Genomic DNA, 20,262 nt, shown 5'->3' with positions numbered 1-20,262 from the left:
TTTGAAAAAAAAAATCTAAAAAATACATTATTTTTTTCAAAAAATTAAATTTAATGCTCTAGAAATGTCAACTTTGAGCCCCTAAAGTACCGTCAAATTCAATTAAGATGCAATTTAGTACGTCAGAGAAAACCCTCTATTCAATGTTCAGAACGTTTCAATACTAATATGAAAATAACTTTTCTAAACAATGGGACCCTTGTCTTTCAGTCTACGAATTGACACCGAATCCCTTCCTAATACTCCATAAAGTACGAACTCCCAACTTCCTCCACATGATACCTTCCATCTAGTGTTCTGACTGTTGGTCCTTATTTAGGTCACAAGGCTGTGGTTCAGTCTTGGTCTTACATATCAGTTCTAAAACTAATAAAGTTTGGTCCTAGACGATGTCTCACTTAACTATATTTCTTCTTTTTTTAGTCAATTTTAGTAATGACAATACTGAGGACTGATACATCGGTCTTTCAGCCCTGCATTCCTAGCTATCTTTTTATTTTCTTGAGTCCTAGCTAGGATTGAAGAATATAAGAGTTAAGAAAATAATGAATGATAGCTAGTAAGATCTAAATGACTCGAGGAAAAGAGTGAACAATTAGTAGAAGAACAACATGTTCTTTCCTTCTCTTTACTGATTGGCTAAAAATTGTCAGCTGCTATAAGGTCTATTTTAAAGGCCTCGAAGGAAAGTTATGTACTACTTTAAGAGCTTAATCTAATTTATTTATGATAATTAGGCAACACTTTATAATTGCAATATATTTTTCATAATGGTAACGTGTAGTGCAGTGTATTCTAACAATAGATCATTGCTCATGAAAATCTTTAATTTTCCGACAGACATCAATAAAAAAAAAAAGATGTGGATCAATGTAATCAAAAGTGCAAATTGGACTCTAACCAAAGACACATGAGTTTACCAACGTATGTGAGGTATGTAAAAATTAACTTAATGGTTTTTTTTTATAAGGATGTCACTGGGCTCCGTAATCTAATTATTCAAACTTACATTATTGTAACTAAACAAACTAAGTTGAGATGGGTTCCGGGTAATACCAAGTTCTTGTGGACTCATACTCGGGTCAATAGTGTATAAAGCAGACGCCTATTCATTGCGAAACTGGGTAATATGCGTATAGAAATTACGTACTTTTTGGCGGGTAAATATTAAAGGTACAGATGGGGTATTTCTTTAATAACTTCACGAACTCGATAGTTAGAACACGTATCTAACACTAATAAGAAAAAACCCCTTTCCTTATTAAAATAAAACCACCTTAACTGAAATAATGCTCATAGCAATAATTGATTTTTGCTGCAATAATAGGTTCATATTGAACAAAACATGCCCTAACAACAACAATAATAACATGCTTTTCGTGTTTTCATCCCATTTAAAATCAATATTAACATGCACAATATACAGCAAAAGTAATAAAAAAATGACGCATATTTATCGATAAATCATGCGAAACGACTATTTAAAAATAAATATTGCAAAGCTAATGAAAATTTGGCAAACAATACACAACATAAGGAGGGTAATAAGAGTCATGAAGTGTTATTGTATATATAGTTTTATTTTTCTTAGTACTAGCACATGGGCAGCGTGGCCGAGTGGTCTAAGGCGCTGGTTTTAGGCACCAGTCCGAAAGGGCGTGGGTTCGAATCCCACCGCTGTCAGGAATAATTTTTTTCTTTTTCATAATTATATAAATGAAGATATATTTTGTACTATCTAATTAGTTATAAAATTATTGATTAGTTTATATATGAAATGTAATGTAATATATCTTGAAGCAAATGTTAATTCTAGAGATATGAGATTTTCTATATTATGTACTAGGTTTGGATATTTTATTTTATTTTTGGAACCAAGTAGACATTGATAATTGAATACCGAATTCAGAGAGAACCTGATATTATATATGCGTGAGTAATTTTTAGCTACATTCTTAATTACAACAAACCTTTTCGTTACACAAAATACATGACTAAATAATACATCTAATTTACTGATGAGTGGTAGGACATTAGAACAGGGGCTATTGGCAACACAACTATTTGAAAAACCATAACCCTAAAACGTTGCATGATAATCATTTGATAACTAAAGAACTCATACCAAGAGGGAAAGAATCAAAATTACCAATCAATAAGTATTATATGGATCTTATAAAGATCCGAATACATTTTTTTAACTTCACCTGTTAAAGGGTAATCAGCCAGCAAAGTAACCTTTTTCCCGGGTAATATGTTGGTATTTTTAACATTGATGATGAGAGTTCAGGTCTGTCCGCAGAGAAGGGATGTTGAAGGTGCTTAAGACTCTCCCAAGTAAAGGATTTTCTTTGTCTTTCTCATCCAAAAATACAGGAGAAATTTTCCAAAAAAAACAGATCATTTGATCAAATTCTGTACTGACCCAAAGATTTTAACCTTCATGTTGGTTCGAAAAAAATGGAGGAGCCTCCCTAACTAAAATAAAATCATGCAAATGCCTCTGATCCTATTGAATAAATGAATTTTCTAATTTTCGACATCTTTTTGCCTCAAAAACTTTATGGATACAATATCAAATATACGATCAAAAAATCATTTAAAAGAAACAAAAATGGCCTTCCAGGAGCGTTGCAAAAAAAAACTTCGGCGGACGCCCCTGGGTATGAGACTATACGTTCCCTAAACCATCCTTATTACCCATGATATTAACATTATAAATTTGATATCGTTTGTATCACAAACATCTTCATATGACTGGTGGTAAAATTATGTACAATTTTTGAATCTACGTATAATATGCTGAAAAGGTTTCTTCTCCCATTCAAAATGAAATTGTAATATGTTTTATGCCTCCCGTGGCGGCGGTGTATGTAGGGATAGTCTTTTGGACTTGTCTGTATACACTAAACATATTTGATTCATCCATAATTTCAATTACTATAATATATGATATTGTATCCAATATCTAAAAATGTGAATAGGCTCAATACTCAATCACCGTTCCCTCTCAAAAACTATCATAATATCGCCAAATAAAAATATTTTTCTTAATGTTGAAGTGAGATACGTTCGAGGCCTTAGGAATAATCGGGGATTCTTATTTCAACGACAGATATGATTAGAAATACCTTGAGGATTTGTTGCAGAGTTACAATTGTAACTCCTTGATGGACTAAGAGTGGAATAGGGATGGACGTCGGAGTAAATTCTTGCAAATGTCCTTGTTTATTCCCATATCTCCTCCCTACTCGTCACAGCTAATTGTAGCTGATCTAATGAAACGTCACGGCAGCTTTAGCTGCTCTCCTCCAAAATATTCTTCCAATTGTCAGGGTTAGTATGTTGATTTTAGTTTCCTGTTTTATGACATGGCCAAAATATGCGGGAGCTTTATCACCACTTATAATTCCTGAGCAAATCCTCATTGTTACTATCCGTCTTTTAAGAGCTCACGTACTATTAATTTCTTTATACATACATAGTATATACAAGTAGGGTCTGAAAAGTTTACAACCACAACATGAAGATGTCAGCACTCGTAAATCAGCAAAGTTTCACCCCTTTTGGACGCGGTGTTTTTATGTAAGAGTCCTATGAGTGATGAAATTGTTTTTAAGAAGAAAAAAAATCAATTAAAATAGTTCCCTTGTAACTTTACACAAATCTCCCAGTGATGCTCCCATCTCTGTAGCCCGTCCCCTCTCTATCATCGTTGGGAGAATTGTGCAGAGTAGATACTCTGTCTTCAAGAATTTAATAATAATAATAACTGCTTTGGAAAATAATAAAAAGCCAAAAGATTGTCAACTAGAAAAAACCACTCTCGCTTTCTAGGTCATATTTTATACATATCTGCTCATCGTCATGATCCTAGTCGAGGCTTGAAGAAAGTTAAGAAAATTCATACATAGAAAGAAAGGATTTTTTTAAAGTGAAGACAAAATATAGAGTTCGAACCGATAACATAAATAAATAAAAAGGCGGTCAAATCTCCAAGAGACAATCATGTATGCGTCAAAATTACCTATTGCCCTATATACGGCTCCATACATAAATATCCTGCAAAAGAAGCAACGCTTTACTTTTGTGATTTATTATACTAGCAATAATCCTTTCTTCTCCGACAACTTTTGTATCCCTTTAGTCAGTCATAATTCATCAATATTTGCTGCTCTTTTTCTCATTGAACGCTCCCTCCTGGGAAGTAGAAACAGAGAGCTTAATGTTCATTTTACCAATCTTCTTTGTCCTCGGCTGAGTTTCTGCAGTCAATAATAAGAATAATAATAATATCCAAGGAGCAAAAACCTACGACCCAATGGTTGGTTGTTGCATTGAAAGGAAATAACCATATAATTTTTATGCCCTCATATCCAATCTGAAGACAATACTCAAATGAGGAGTGTAACTATATATATGGTTAGGCTTTTCCCCCTTCCTTCCTCAACTCAATCTCTTTTTTCTTTTCTCTTTGTTATGATTCGTAAAAAGGCAATAAAATTAAGTGGTAAAAAATTGTACAGTAAGGGGGAGCAAAAAAGTAGTGGGGAATTGTTCATTTTGTAGTTGTTGTTGCTGCTGCTTTGAAGACATAAAGAAGGGAAGTAACCAATGGTAAAAGGAACAGGAGACATCCTCATCATCCATTTCTTAACCCCTACTTTTTATTATACTTGAAAGAGCTAATTTTGTTTAAATAGGATAGGAGCAAACATTTCAATCCTCATTAACTCTTAAGTACATCACATTAGTGATGTATCGGTTATTTTAAGATGTAATTACGTGTGTTGAGACTCACTCCGGTACGGTTCGGTCTTGTGGCATTTTTTGTAGACGGATTTGAATGGATATTTCGGTCAGGAACGGGATCTCGTTTATGATAAAGTGTACCCATTTCTTCGAGTCAAAATCTATGAGAAAAGCGACAGAGAGTGGCGCCGTCTTGCGGGTAAATAATGCAACTCCCTCAATGATTATAGTATTTCATTAAAAAAAATATAGTTATGCTACTCAAATCCAGATGCTGTGAAAGATTCAGTTTTTCTAAGAAAATGTTTTAAAGTATTTTGATAAACACAATTATTTTTTGATGAAATATTTTAAAATTGCCCGATAGGCATAGTTTTTTGACCAAAAATATATTTTCTAAAATGTAACCTTTTTTCAAACATAGTTTCACTTATTACACAAATTAATGTAAAGCTTGACAATCAAAATTACCTTATCTTTTTAACGTAAATTTTTCGAAATTTGATCAGATAAATCTGTGAGAGGGGCTGATATACTTCCTTTCTTACACAGGCCCGTAGTCACGGGCCTATGCTGATCAGGTGGTTTTAGGGACCACGAGAAGAACTTTGGTAGATACCTATCAAAAGTAGAGAGGGGTTTGTTATTCTGCCATTATCAGTGGTTCCTAAACAAGATCATTCCTTTCCTAATCCCTATTCCGAAGGAGGAATTTAAATCATACTTATTAATCTATGAAACGATTGCCTCCATTAAGTCCGGATTTATAAGTTGTACAAAAATGATTTACCTAATAGATTTAACTTTATATGCAGTTATTGAAGGTCAATATTCACAATTTTGAATGATACATGACATTATCAACAAATAATCTATAGAATCGGTTTAGAGGTAATTTTAAATTAGACCAATTTTTTTTAAGGGCAATCTCTACCAATTTCTTTAGAACAGTCCAATCGAACTTCGGCAGGTAAGGTTGCGTGATGTATGAGAATACTAAAATTATATATTGTCTGCGAGGAGTTGTGACAGTCTTTGGGCTCGCAACATCAATAAATTAAAATGAGTTGTTCCTTCTTAATTTTCATTTAAATGAAAATTCGCAGCTCCATCTATTTGAGTAACATACATCTATATCCTATATTATGATAACATTATCATTGACAGATTGTTATTATTTTCCTGCCAGTCGGTCTCTCTGTCGCTTTGTTTAATATAAGTAAACCACCAAGGGGTATCCATGTCTGGTCTCCTTCAATTTTTGTAAAAAAAATTCAAGAAATTTTTTATTTCTCTCAAGTTTTGTCATGGTAAATTTTTATTCTACGCCGGCAAATTTAAAAATAAATGATTGAGGGAAGGTGCTACAGCCCCACCAGTTCCCTTCCTTCTGTGGACACCCCTGACAACATCCATGCCCAATTATCCTTAACTCTCAAGTACATAAAATTAGTGATATATCGGTTAAATTAAAAATGTGCTTACATTTTATATCCGTCACATCGTTACATCACTAATATACAAATTTCCACCTTGATTTGTTGTCAGCTGTCGATATTTTTGTTTCTATTCCCGCGTATCTGTTTACTGTGAATGTTGTTGATAGGTATAATTAGAACAGAATTAAGTCACAGGTTTTTCTTGGGACCGGTCCTTACGAACTTCGGAGGAAAGATTGCGTGATAACATAAAGATGACTAAGTAATATGATTTATGCGAATCGTTTAACTTCATAACACGTTATTGTAGGCCCATGCTCGCAATTTTATTTTGAAACAGAACTGACCTAATGAACAATTAATCTATAGAATTTGTTGAGACTGGATTTTGAGAACCCCTGGTCCTCAATATTTTTTGTATATTTCCAACAATACTTTCAAACTTCCAAATGCGTTAATTTCTTTCAGTTCCTGCGCTGATGCAGATATTGTGAATATTTCTAAAATGCTGCTATTTGAATTCCGACACTTTTTACCATTCAGAATATTATGTAGAATGTAGGAATGTGAGTGAGTCACATTTTTTTGTATATTTCAAATTAGTATGTAAGGTACACATCAATCATTAAATTAAATTCAGCTTTAGGGGACCTCATCCCTCAATGTTTTTTTTTATTATTTCACTTTTAAACAAATGATAGTAGGAACAGTTGAATGTTACTTTTATTATTAAATGTTATAAATATTGAGCTTTCAACGGCTTAAAATATGTATGTATTTGAGTTTAAAAAATAAAAAAAAACGATGACTGACAAATTTTAAAAAGTTTAAAAATTTACTTTTTTTTTTTTTCTCGAAACTTTTATTATTTTAAAACCACAAGCAGAAAAGATTTATATCTACTTTTTTAACTTAAATAAAATATCTTTAAATCTATTTAATACTATATTGTTCTTAAATTAGTGTCTTTGATTTTAAACGGAAAAGTAGTGAAGGATATTTTTTTAACCTATAACTCACTGCTCCCATACTCTGTTTTTATTTATTGATAACTCAACAGAAATATTACCAAATATTTTTGTTGTAAAAAATACAGAATATCATAAGAGGGACTTTAGTCATTCATTAAAGTTAGTTCAATAAGATCAATTAGCTATTTTTTGGCAGGCAAATAGTTGTACCTGAAGGACTCGAGGAAAAGAGTGAACAATTAGTAGAGGAAGGCATGTTTTTCTCTTTACTTATTGGCTAAAAATTGTCAGCTCCCATCAGGTCTATTTTTGAGGTATTGAAGGTAATTTATGTACTACTTTAAGATCTTAATTTAATTTATTTATCATAATTAGCCAATACTTAATAATTACTATATATTTTTCATAATGGTAATGTGCAGTGGAGTGTATTGTATTAATAGATCAACTTCGAGTAAAAACTCTCCAGGCATGAAAATGTTTAATTTTACAAAAGACATCAATGGGAGGAAGATGTGGATAAATGTGATCAAAAGTGCGAATTGGACTCCCACCAAAGTGACTCAATAGTCTGCCAAGTTATTTAATCAACTATTTTTTACTATGTGAGGTATGTGAAAATTAACTTAATGGATTGTTTTATAATGATGTCACTGGACTCCATATTCTAATTATATCTACTTAAATTATTGCTTTTGACTCACTTTGAAGAATCAATGTTTCTGTGGATGTCTCCTGAAGGACAATAACCTTTGGTACATAATGCAAATCCTATTTTATTTTAATATTCAAAAATCAAATATAAACGAAAGCTCCCGTTCAACCGAAACAAAAAAAAGGTTCAAGTAACACATGTCTTCATTATTGTCTATATTTAATTATAATTAATTATTTAGATGTATTTTTGCTAATTATATTATTAAAAGTTTATAGTGTAAAATTCACTTTATTATTTAATTTCTGTTCTTTTTGAACTTTAGATTTATTTAAGAAATTAAATTTTTAATTGAATTCTTTAATAAAGACAATAAAAAAATATTAGCAACTATTTTAAGAAAGATAACCATTTTAAATCATGTGAGAATAAAAACTATATATCAGTCGCACAGTACTTTATTTTACAGAAAAAAAAGCAAAAAGTCCTATATATCAATATTGTTAAATTAGGTTTTTTTGTATACATGTAATAAAAATGTGTCTATATTTTGTTGTTCAGGCATTAAAAAACAATTTAATGAACAGTGATATTGTTTTTTTATAACTTAATTCGCGATTATATTATACTTATGAGAATATACGAATAATATGCTATAATGTAGTTAAAGTTTGAAGGCTATTTATTAGCTTCGTACACAATTTTAAATAAAAATATGCGAATACATTAGTTAATTTTTTTGTAAGTTTTATATTTATATTCAGGGGTATATACCATAAGTTTTAAACCTTTTTAAATTTTATATATTGAGTGATAGATTGATCGTAGAGAAAAGCACTTTAATTAAATATTTTAAAAAAATTATTAAATTTTATTCCATATTTTATAAAATATTCAATATAACTACCTCCTTCATCAACTATTTCCCCTATACGTAATTGAAATGGTTCACATACTTCACGCATTTGAAAGGTTTCGCCCATTCCATCTGAATTGAGGCACGGAGATCTTCCATATTTAAATATTGACAATTTTTTGCCTTCAATTCGAGATAACTCAACACAAAGTAGACGAGGGGGTTAAGATCTGGACTCAAAGGGGGGCCACATAGATTGGTTCCAAAAAGGAACATTTGCTTTAAGGCGCTCTTGTCATTGAACGCTGGTATGTATATGAGCCTCATCTTGCTGAAAGGTTACTTTAATCGTTTCAGATGAATTGGTTTTGGACCACGGAAGTGACCACATATGAAATGTAGTCATCCGTCTTCACACAGAGGCCCTCCGGAATAAAAACCAAAGGAAGCTTATCTTCTTTACTTGAAATCCCTGCCCAACCCACAAAGGAATCGACTATTAACCCGTTTCGGAATTTTTCTTTGGTCTAGGGATATATCTTTTGATAATGAAGGCAAAATTTGGGCACTTATCCAAAATAAAGGATTGATTGTGTACTGCAAGATTGAACAATCTAGAGGGTATCATCGAAAACAAAATTGAGACAACAAGGATTTAACTGTAACAAAATTTGCGTCTTAAAAATAGAAATGAATGAAGATAAAAATATTTTTGTTCAACAAACAATGAAGGGTTGTGCGCACACTGTTTGACATAAAAAGTAGGTGCCCCCAAAATATTATCAACTATGTTCATTTCCGTTGCCAAGACGCAACTGGCCGCAACTTCAATCATGGTTAAATCTTTCCTATCTCAATTTTTATTTTGGGGCGATACCCTCTATAATTAGTATATTCTCCTCCCCTAGCCTTTCAATCAATATTTCTACATAAACTATGCATCCATCTATCAATAAAGTCTTTATGCATGACAAACAAGCAATTGAATGATTTGTGTTTTGAATTGGCTTTATTCTGAAGAAGCTGGAGAAACATTAAATTAAGAAATTAGAAATGCCATACTAAATAACTCCAGAAAATTATCAAGAATTAACAACCTTACAGATCAGATTCGCCATTGTCTGATAAGCAGTGACACTTAATATCTCACATTTGAAAATATAACTCTAAAGAAAATTTCAAAAGTTATTGTCAGATACTAAATCAATATTTACATTGATAAAGTAAATATTGTTGTAAAAATAGATATAAAACTATCTGGAGTTGTAAAAATAGATATATATCAATTTATATATTTTTTGGGCCGCTTTTTTAGCGAGATAAAGCACTATTATTTTTTGTCCGTCTGATCTTTCCCTTGAGTTCTTTATCTGTACCCATGATCATGTTGGGAGTGGTGAAGAACATAATATAACGTCACTTGGGAGTGAGACTCACCCAGAGTAGTGTTGTGTTATTCCTTATTTAGGCCGGATCACTGCAGTTCCGTCCAGTTCAGCTCTAATATGTACTTATAAAGTTCGGTCCTTGATGATGTCAATCAACTTTATTTCTTCTGTTTTTAATCAGTTGTAGCACTGGCAGTTGGAAGGGCCACAAGTTCTAAGGAACGGTCCTAAGAAATGGACTGGACCAAATAAAGAAAAACGGATACAAGACTAATAATGAGTGTCTCAAAATAGAGAACATTGTTTCTAAGGTTCAGAAAGTGTTTTACGCAGCAAAGCATTCGGTCGAAATTATTCCCGTGGAAACCAAAGCTGTGTGCCCACATTGATTAATATCATGGACACACAACTAGGTACTAAAATAATCATTAAGCAGACTTTTGAGAAAATGCGTACCTTTCCCTCAAAAGAAAAAAAAAGCCGTCTTTGAAGTTTTATTATAAAACTAGTATAAATTGATAAAATCTAAATTTAAACGATCATAAAATAAATACATTTTTTAAACTAATACAAACAGTCCAAAATATCTTATTTAGAACCACAATGTATCAAAGGACTGACTAGTCATCAAGGCCTCATAATAAGCTAGTATTGCCTAGCAAACTTTATTTTTTGCGTGAGACTTGCAGATAATCCAGTAACCTAATTGAGTTTGTAGTTTCAAAAAAATCCATTTTGCATTTTTGTTTATTGTTGTTGGATTAGGGTGATTTATGATGGTACCTGATAATGCTCAATATGTAGCTATAAACATCGTCTGTTATCTCTCACAGTGTCTAATTATGACTTTATTAGATTAAATACCTACATATATTATTACGATCAAAAATGGATCTCAAATATATATTAATAATAAATGGTCTGTCATTAATCATATCCAAACCTATCATTTTGTTTTTATTATTTTGCAGCGGTGACGTTTGCTCTATTGGAATTAGTGGAATGTACAAGCGTACATTAGGGCGTTTCAACAGGAAAGTAAGTATAAAAAAAGTGTTCGACATAATGGAAATTTTATAATATTTTTAGCAAAATTATACTGTAACACTCTAACTCTTAAAATAAGAAATTATATTCTGTTGAAACTCGTAACTAATACAGTTAAGATTAACTTTTGGAGCAAAGCATATAGGTTTTAGCAGTCTTTGAGCTCATTGTTAGTAGTGATGGGACGGTTCAAAAAAAATCCTCATGCCGATTCTGTTGCGATTCTAGTAAAAATTCCCAATGCCGATTCTGATCCTTTAATATTTTAAAAATTAGTTAAAAATATTATTTTGCTGTCAGGGGCGCCCACAAGATTATATTTTGGTTTTTCGAATTTTTTATCAAAAAAAAACCAAAAACTGAAATTTAGAAAAAAAAAATTTCAAATATAAAATTGAATATTTTTTTTTTTTTTTTCACAAATCCACATTATTCCCAAAAAAATATATGAGGAACGAACATTTGTTTTTGTCTGTTTTTATGAAATATTAGACAATACCACATGTTGCAAATGGAATTTGACTCGGAAATACATGAAATTCTTTATATGACATATATTTGAATCAAGAATCTATAAATGAGTCAAACACTAATTAATAAATAATAATAAAAGAAACACCGCAAATGGGATTCAAATTGTTAACAACAGTTATATACAATTAGAGTGGATTATTCCACAAATATTGAATTGTCGTCGACTTACCACAGCGAATCTCTTCTTTTTTTCTTTTTGAACTACTAGAAAATTGGACAATAAATCTCGTTTTCTTTCAAAACAGAACCATTCATTTTCTTAAAACTCTTAAAATCGTTTTAAATGTAGGCATATTAAAAATTTTAACAGCTTTTTCAAATGTTTTTGTGAATAATGTTTTTACAAGTGTATACAATAAATACTCAATTAACGTATCAGAACACCGTCAACTAAAGTTAAACGACTCCCACATTAAATTAGAAGAGATCATTTATCGTTGTAATAAGAATCCCTGATCCTTGCTAAAGATTGAGTGTGTATCTCACTTCCAGATAAGTTTATATTATCCATAAACATTGACCATCATATTTTTAGTAGACGGCCTTCTAATAGTTTTTTGATAGCTAAGCGTAATTGTATAAATGATGCACGCTATACTCAGATCACCCAAAATATTTTGGTCTTGTTGATTCTGTTTCGATAACTTTGATCAAAGGCGTCTCCAGGATTTTATATAAATATGCGTTTTTTTATGGGTGGGAGTATTTGAATTAAATTTTTTGGAAAAAAATTTCAAAAATAAAAAGCTATTCACAAAAAATTTAATTTTTAGAAAAAATTTCAAGTAAACATTTTTTAGTCTGCTCCATAATTTGTCCGAATATAAATATTTTTCATTATGACAAAAAAAATAATAGTAATAAACAAAGATTCCTTTATTATGGGTGGCTACAGCACCACGCTTTGGAAGGCCAATTGTCGGGAATGTGGAAGAAATAAGAGAAATCGTCAAGTCCGACTATCACATGAGCACTGTTTTGATTATCAAGAAGATAAATATTAATGGAGTAAAAAAATTAATTAAAAAAAAAATCTATTAAAAATAATGGATTTCATTTTACTCAAACTATTATTTGTAATCCAACTTTGAGACACTCTTTTGCAAAAGAAATCAATAGTAGTTCAATCAACATCTGTTGTATCATCATAAGGAATATTGTATTTATACAAACGTATGAACATACTATATACGTATTAGGGCGGTTGGGTTTGCAACTTTTTTGGAATTTCAATAACAGCTAGAGCGTAAAAGATGTCATGTCCTATAAAAAACATTTGAAGAAAATTTCATTATTTTACATGTCATTTTTAGGATGCACATCTTTGTGTGAATTTGAAAATAGGCAAAAATATTGATTTAGTTAATTAGTATCAAAATAAAACATTATTCCATATTTTGCATTAAAATTATTTAAAAAAATATATTTCTAATTTATACAAAGTTATTATAAAGTGTTTGCTAAAATCACCTCCTCATAGAGCAAAAATAGATAATGACTTAAGTCAATTTAAAGGATCTGATTATACAGAGTCTAAAAACGAAATCCGGCACTTCATATTTACGATTTTTTCCAGCTTATATCATGGGAAAATTACCTAATGATTTTTGGTGTGGAAATGTACATATAAAAAACACTTGACTTATTAGCCAAAACACCGCTATGGAGTCAACAGCCAAAGATTTCAAGCATATAATATTAACAGAGGCAGAAGATAGGTGGGCTCTTGGATGATTTTATTGAACAACTATCTGAATATTAGAAAATGCTGAGGTCTCAAAGATGACAGGGATCGACAGGAGAAGGGTTTAGAGATGAAACGTCAAAACGACTCAGGATTAACTCCAGGGGCGCTGCTACGACTGGTTGTCCAAGGATATTTGACCTCCTAGTTCCTCCGACCTAAATCAAATGGATTATTTTGTCGTGAGCTATCTTGATTCAAAGGTCAACAGCGATACTTACAACACTAAGAAGTCCCCGATCAACTCCATTGTCATATAATGCTAGAATTTAGATCAATATCTAGTTCCAGGGCCAGCATAGGGTTCAAAATCCAAATCGATATTTTAATTGAGCCAAACGGAGGCTAAATTGTATGAGATATATTCTCAAGGATTGTATCTCCTGCTCAGTTTCAATTTTTTGAATAGATCTTTAAAAAATGAAAAAATTTATGTTAGATTAAATAGATATATAAAAAGCGCGGAATTTCATTGTTACACCTTGTAAATACGGCCATCTTTTTTTTTCATTTTCAGAAAAGAAATATCAAAACCCAAGCTCAAAATTTATGTACCTTATTCTCTATTTTTATTCCATATAATAATTTTAGAGAAAACTTGTAAAATACTTTTTGTACATTAGATCTAGGTCTATTAAATAGGTTTTATGCAACTTAAGGATATCTACCTTCTTTCAATAATTATCGGCTAAATAAAGAATCTTTGCATTTCCTCAAAAATACATCCTGGTGTTGATGAAATTTTACATAGGTTTTTTCGTATCACATTACAGCATTTCAGCACTAGGTGTAATAGAAATTCACAATTTTTTTGGAAAGCAAACCGCCCTAATATCCATATAAGAGAGTCTAGCAAATGTTCCTTTATTATTATCATTTGCAGACTATTATTTCCCGAAAAATAAAAATATATTTTATTTCTTTCGTTCTTGCTTTTATCAGATGATGTAAAATATTATATGATTTTTATTAGTAATATTAGTATTTTTGTATATTATTAATAGTTTCTTTTCAAAGCCCGAAAAGCAAACTACTGGGAATGACTACATAATTTTTGAAGGAGTGGAGAGAGACGATGATGCTCTTTGCTAGCTCAAGCAGCAGGAGTGGATCAATTCTTGCATATTATATATGTAAAACAATAACTTTTTTTGTATTTATCTTCGTCTTAATATGTACGTATTTAGTTGGTACATTTGGAGGATGATCCATGATATCATGGTAAGGATTACTCATGATACTATGCGAGCTCTATAAAAAGAATGGTTTATTTAAACTTTGTTTCTTAATGTTTTTAATTTCACATAAATCAACATTAAAAACTAAATTTCAACATTCAATCAATAAAATCACTGTTAGCCTGGACCACACATTCACAACGTCTCCGGAAAGCCCAACTGCCTTTTTGACCGTTCCACTGAGTAAATTGCAGAATGCTATCCTTAACCCGCCTCTCAGAGATCTTGTGGTCCAATTGGGCCATCTTTGGAAACCTGTTCAACATTGGCCTAGAGAAAATAGTCTAAATAGCTCAATTGTGACGAGTTATGAGTCCAAGAACTCACAAAGACGTACATCACATTTTGAGGATTAAAAAATCGAATATTCTCTTTCTAGTGTGACAGAGTGCCGGTCTTGCTGCAGGATCCAAGGTTGGTCTTTCATGAGGCTGCAGATCCAGGTGTACTGAACACGGATTTAGATATTGCCCTGCTTCAAGGTGAAGGGGCGCATAACGTGACCCTTGCTACTAACAACGGCAAGAATCATGATCCTAGGGAAGTTATAAGGATTTTTGCCGGCCATATATTTTTTTCCTCTGAGAAGAACCAGACAAGATCTTTTAGAGGAGGCTTCTGTTTAGCTTGATCAAGGCCTTGTTTCGGTTGACCCTATTCTTTTCTTTTTATGGCTCATCTCTCTCCTAAAATTATACAATGTATAAAATGTTCCACTGCAAATTATGTATGAATTTACTGAACCTCAAATTTATCAAGATTCTCAAAAAGTGCAAGTATTTAGACAATGAGACTTTATATTTTTATTTTGCCTGAAATAAACAATTAAATCCCAAAGTGATTACCCTTGGATCGATCCTAGGTCTGAAAGCCTTGCAAGTGTCTTTCACGTATTCTTACGATGGGCCAGTCCTTCTCTCAAGCAGAAGTTAGGACATCCATATTTACATGAGAGGTTTCGTAGACCTTCTTCTCGATAGTACACCAGATTCCATAGTCAAGATGGTAAGAGTATGTTAAGGACGGAGACTACATTGAACAGGGCCAGAAATTCTTCAAGTTGTATTCACTAAACTTTTGCATTTGGTTTTTTTTAACTTGGGACCGTGAGGTTGGAGTCTTGATAGAAAAAATAATAACGCTTGGTGTAGTAGGTATTCAATCAGAGACACACCACTGTCTCCATGGACTCTGTATATACGACTGTGCCAATCCTGAGACCCTCTGGAAACCAATAGGTTTAGGAAGCGAGCTGTCCGTGTCCAATTCTATCACAACTTCCAGGCTTCCTCTTAAGGCTCTTGTTGTTGTCTGTCAGGCTTTTAATCTTGGTAATGAGACCTTTGGAGAAGAGGAAGATGCAAGGGATTTCGTCAAACTCATTCCCTCCTCAAGAAGTAATGACACACGATTTCTCTTGCTCTCCGTCACAGTTGTCCTTGGATTGATGAAGAAATTTGTTTTACAAGAACTGTTTGTTTTTAAAGCCTTTAGCAGTTGATATTAGGGAAGGAAATCGTTAAATTATTTATTAAGCTTATAAAACCTTTCACAAGTTTCCTTCACGATTTGCTGGGACACGCTGTATTTACATGATAAATAAACAAGGGATTTTGTAATGGGAGATCCCACTGTGTGGCTATACAAACATATTTATAATTAGCTTCTAATTATTATTTTCGTCTTTAAAAAGAATTAAGAAGAAAAAGAAGAAAAAAACCAAATTAAGCCCCTTAAAAAAATATTCTTTGGAATTTTATTTATAGTGTATATACATAAAAACATATTTGTCCGACTGTATTTCCTTCTTTTTTTAAAACTCTATATGGGTTATGCTTAAAAGATAATAAAAAAAGAGATAAGAGTACATAGATTAAAAGATATTTAATACTTAGGGAAGACTAGGAAAGTTACATCACTTTTTCTTACTGCTTCAATTACTTGGTTACACTTGGGACCGTTACATTTTAACACGACGTCCCTAGAGTGTGTGAAGTATAATAGTGGACTTTAAATAAATCTGGATTACTTTAGGGTGAATATTTTAAAATACTAGGCTGTATTATTAAAAGTAGAGACGATTCGGGTTCATAAACAATAAAAACAAGCTTTCATAAATCAACATTTGTCAGCATGGAGGTGAAGAAGTAAAGGATGCCTGATTTGCTCCACACTCAAGTGATTGTAAGGGAATAATGAAGATCGTAGGGTGCTCCCGGAGTCTTGTTTACAAGATTAAAAGTATGGTAGATTCAGGTCAGAGCCTTGAAAGGTCCCCTGGCAGCAGTAAACGCCGAAAAATTGGGGTCATAGAGGATGTGGACACCACAATCACTAGAAGTCCGGTCAAGTCGATGAGGAAGAATCCCAAGGCTCTCAATGTCAGTGTTTTTTTTTTTTTTTTTTTTTTAGAGGCTCTATTCCTCCAAGTTGGTGACACTTAACCCCACCTAATTTTAGCTCAATTACGCTACATAACAGGAGCGTAATTGAAATCTGAATAAGAAAAACAAATGAGAGGAATATTATTGTTTTTTTTTTTTGGGGTTCATTCAAATACATGTGTCTTTTTAGACCTGTGCGGATCAAAGGATATATTGTAATGTAATATTTGTTAGTTGAGGTTTTAAAAAAAGATATTTTATAGGAAAATTTATTACTAATTATATAAACAAAACAAAAAAAAACGAGTGGCCACATACTTTTAAATCATATATATATACGTAAAAAGGGTTTCCAATTAGATGTGTAGTTTTCCATTCCAAACAGTTACTCAAATATTAAGCAATCCATTCACATAGAACCTCTCCAGCACTCTGTAGAATCTTATTTGGAGTTACACTTGACCAATATGTCTGCAAGAGTCGTTACTTCTTGCTGCATAAAGAATAAATAGGACTTTATTGATTTATTACTCTATTTCAAAGTGGAATCTATGAGTAGGCGGTCACATTACAAGCCAATCTCCTATCGTAATTGATTATTCATAATATTTTGTCTGAAACACAGTAGCTATATACACTAAGCAAACCAATTTTGGCAATCGTAGAACACATGTACAGAAGTCTCTAGACTGAACTTACAGAAAGTTCAGTCTTTCTCTCTTTCTCCAACTATCGATCTATTCTTAAAAAGGGTTTAAGTAACCAGGGTCAGGGGTGTTGCTAGCTTGCTTCATTTGCGAGCCTAGCCCCAAAGAATTATCTACACCCTTATATAAATAAAATGGGTTAATTTTATATATATATATTAGAAGAAGGTGCTCGCGTAAGAGAGCGTATAGAAGGGAATAGAAACAAAGAATGAAGGTGGAAGAAATTGAGACAGAGAAAAGGATCTAGAAAAAAAACCAAAACTGCACAGCTGTTAACAAAAAAATTAATTTTTTTGGGGAAAAAATATAGAAATTTATATGTCAAATATCAAATTTTCCATTAAAAAGAAAAATTCCTTAATTTTTTGGAAGGAGGCTCCTCCACCCAAAAAAAAAAAAGACTAGCGGCGCCCATGGTGCTTATGGTCCTGATTCTGTAACAGCCAATCACACAGTATTTTGGTTTCGTCGTTTCTGTTCCAGTAATTTTGATGTCAAAGATGCACACGGTCTGGAAGGTCAATTGTGGTCAAATAATGGAAATTGTCTAGTCTTACAATTATTTAAGTATTATTTTGATTTCCAAGAAGAAAATATTAATGAAAAATAAATAAAGAAAAAAAATTAATTATATATTTAGGATGTATACATTGTGAATTCAGTTTTTTTGATATTCAAGAAATAGGCACTATTCCAACTATCGCTGGTATCCTCTATAAAAAAAGTCGTCTCTTAGATATGTATATTTAAAGACTAACTAACTAATACATAAATGCAATATTGTTATTTGTTAGAAAGATATACCCAACTATAAGAAGCATGGCCGATCATTACTTCAAAAACTAAAGAAATAGAAGAGTTAATTGCTAATTTGTATTTTGTGGAATTTAATTTATGATAGGTAAGATGGAGTTTAATTAATTGCAATTATCATATTTTTGTATTTTTCTTTATATTTTAAAGACTGACTAAGATTTGTTTTTTGTTTCGTTTTTCCTTCGTATTTTTTCTTAATAGCACATGGATCTTGATAATGATGATACAAGATACAAAGCAATTTATGTAATAGTTCTCTGACTAATACATAAATGATTAGCGTAGCTAAAATAGAAGGATTGACTTTCTTTGAAGTGTGTATGCACATATTGCTGCACGAATATCCTGCAATAAAAGATAATATATTTATCTTACAATAAAAGCTAGACGTGGGCTGATATATCGAATCGGAATCGCAAAAACCAATATATATATTGACTTAAATATCCAATATCCAGAAGCGTTTGCAGGGGTTGGCTGGAGGGTTTGGAGCTCCCCTCCTTCCAAAAAATTAAGGATTTTTCTTTTTAATGGGAAATTTGATATTTGACATATAAACTTTTAAATTTTTTCCCCAAAAAAATTATTTTTTTTGTTAACAGCTGTGCAGTTTTGACTTTTTTTTTCCAAAAAATTTAATATTTGAAATTTGACTTTTGAAATTTTGAATAATAAGCATTATAATTGACTTATATCGAGCTGTATGTATGTAAATAGGTTATAAAGAAAGAAAAAACATTGCATTGTCTCGTTTTGATGACTTTTGATAAAGATTGTTTTTATGTTGAGGACATCAAATGGATGGATGCCTTTTTTTTTTTTTTTTTTTTTTTTTTTTTTTTGTTCTTCTTTAATCTTGTCCTTTTTTATTATTAGGGTCTAATAACTTTCTTACAAACAAAACTCTATTTATATAAAATAATAGTTGCTGATATACAGCAACTATGTCCCAATAAAAACAGCAGAGATATAAATAGGGGATCGAGGGCAATTAGATTAGTTTTTCTTGTTATTTTCTTTCTTAAAAGTCCCAAAAACTTTATTCCGGTCAACCGTCGTTTCTTAACGTATATATATATATTAGACTGGTTCCTCAAATTACTTTTTTGCACATTTTAGGATTAATTATTTCAAAAGCCTTCCATATATTATAAAACCCAAATGGAAAATTTATATTAAAAAAAAAGTTTAAATCTAACATTAAACAAAAAAAAGCACAAAAAAAAAAAACTGCGCGTTATACATGGTACAAAAATAATTTAATTGCCATTTTCTACACGAAAAAATCCTTTTATCGGGGAAATATTGAAAAAAACTTTAAACTATTGTTTTTATCTACAAAAGTTGTTTTTTTTAAAATTTGCTATATTTTGACTACTAGTCACGAAATAATTCGACATTTTTTCCCCTTTTAAAGTTGTGAAATTTACAAATTCAAGTGCTCTGTGCAGCCCCTACACATTGATCAATACGGCTCAAATTATATATTTATTCATTTTCTTTAGAGAAAAAAAAACATTTTTGGACTATGTCACTTCAACATTTTGAAAAAAAAAAACAACCAAAATTTTAAGAACCAGTCTAAAATATATATACAATATATATTTATTTATGATATAAAAAAAAATGGAGGGGCAATCTTCTTTTTTTTTTTTGAAAGCTTAGGAAAAAAGAAGGGAGAAGAAAAGACAAAAAAAAGAAGAAAATGAAAAAAAAAGAGAAAATATA

At 31.4% G+C, this 20,262-nt stretch overlaps 1 long non-coding RNA gene and 1 other non-coding gene across 2 annotated transcripts; one reads left to right on the top strand and one right to left on the bottom strand.

Moving 5' to 3' along the window:
* The first annotated feature begins 1,603 nt into the window (after positions 1-1,603).
* TRNAL-UAG (transfer RNA leucine (anticodon UAG)) lies at positions 1,604-1,683 on the top strand. Its single transcript has one exon. It is a non-coding gene; the product is annotated as a tRNA-Leu (tRNA).
* A 13,432-nt stretch (positions 1,684-15,115) lies between these two features.
* Positions 15,116-18,052, bottom strand: LOC139906519 (uncharacterized). Its single transcript, XR_011782097.1, has 3 exons — positions 17,327-18,052; positions 15,470-16,062; positions 15,116-15,310 (listed from the first exon to the last, which is right to left on the bottom strand). It is a non-coding gene; the product is annotated as an uncharacterized lncRNA (long non-coding RNA).
* Positions 18,053-20,262: the final 2,210 nt, after the last annotated feature.

Source organism: Lepeophtheirus salmonis, chromosome 10, assembly GCF_016086655.4.
Source record: "Lepeophtheirus salmonis chromosome 10, UVic_Lsal_1.4, whole genome shotgun sequence".
Taxonomy (NCBI): Eukaryota; Metazoa; Arthropoda; class Copepoda; order Siphonostomatoida; family Caligidae; genus Lepeophtheirus; species Lepeophtheirus salmonis.
Note: the sequence above shows the minus strand (reverse complement) of the source record. Positions and strands in the feature narration are given on the sequence as shown.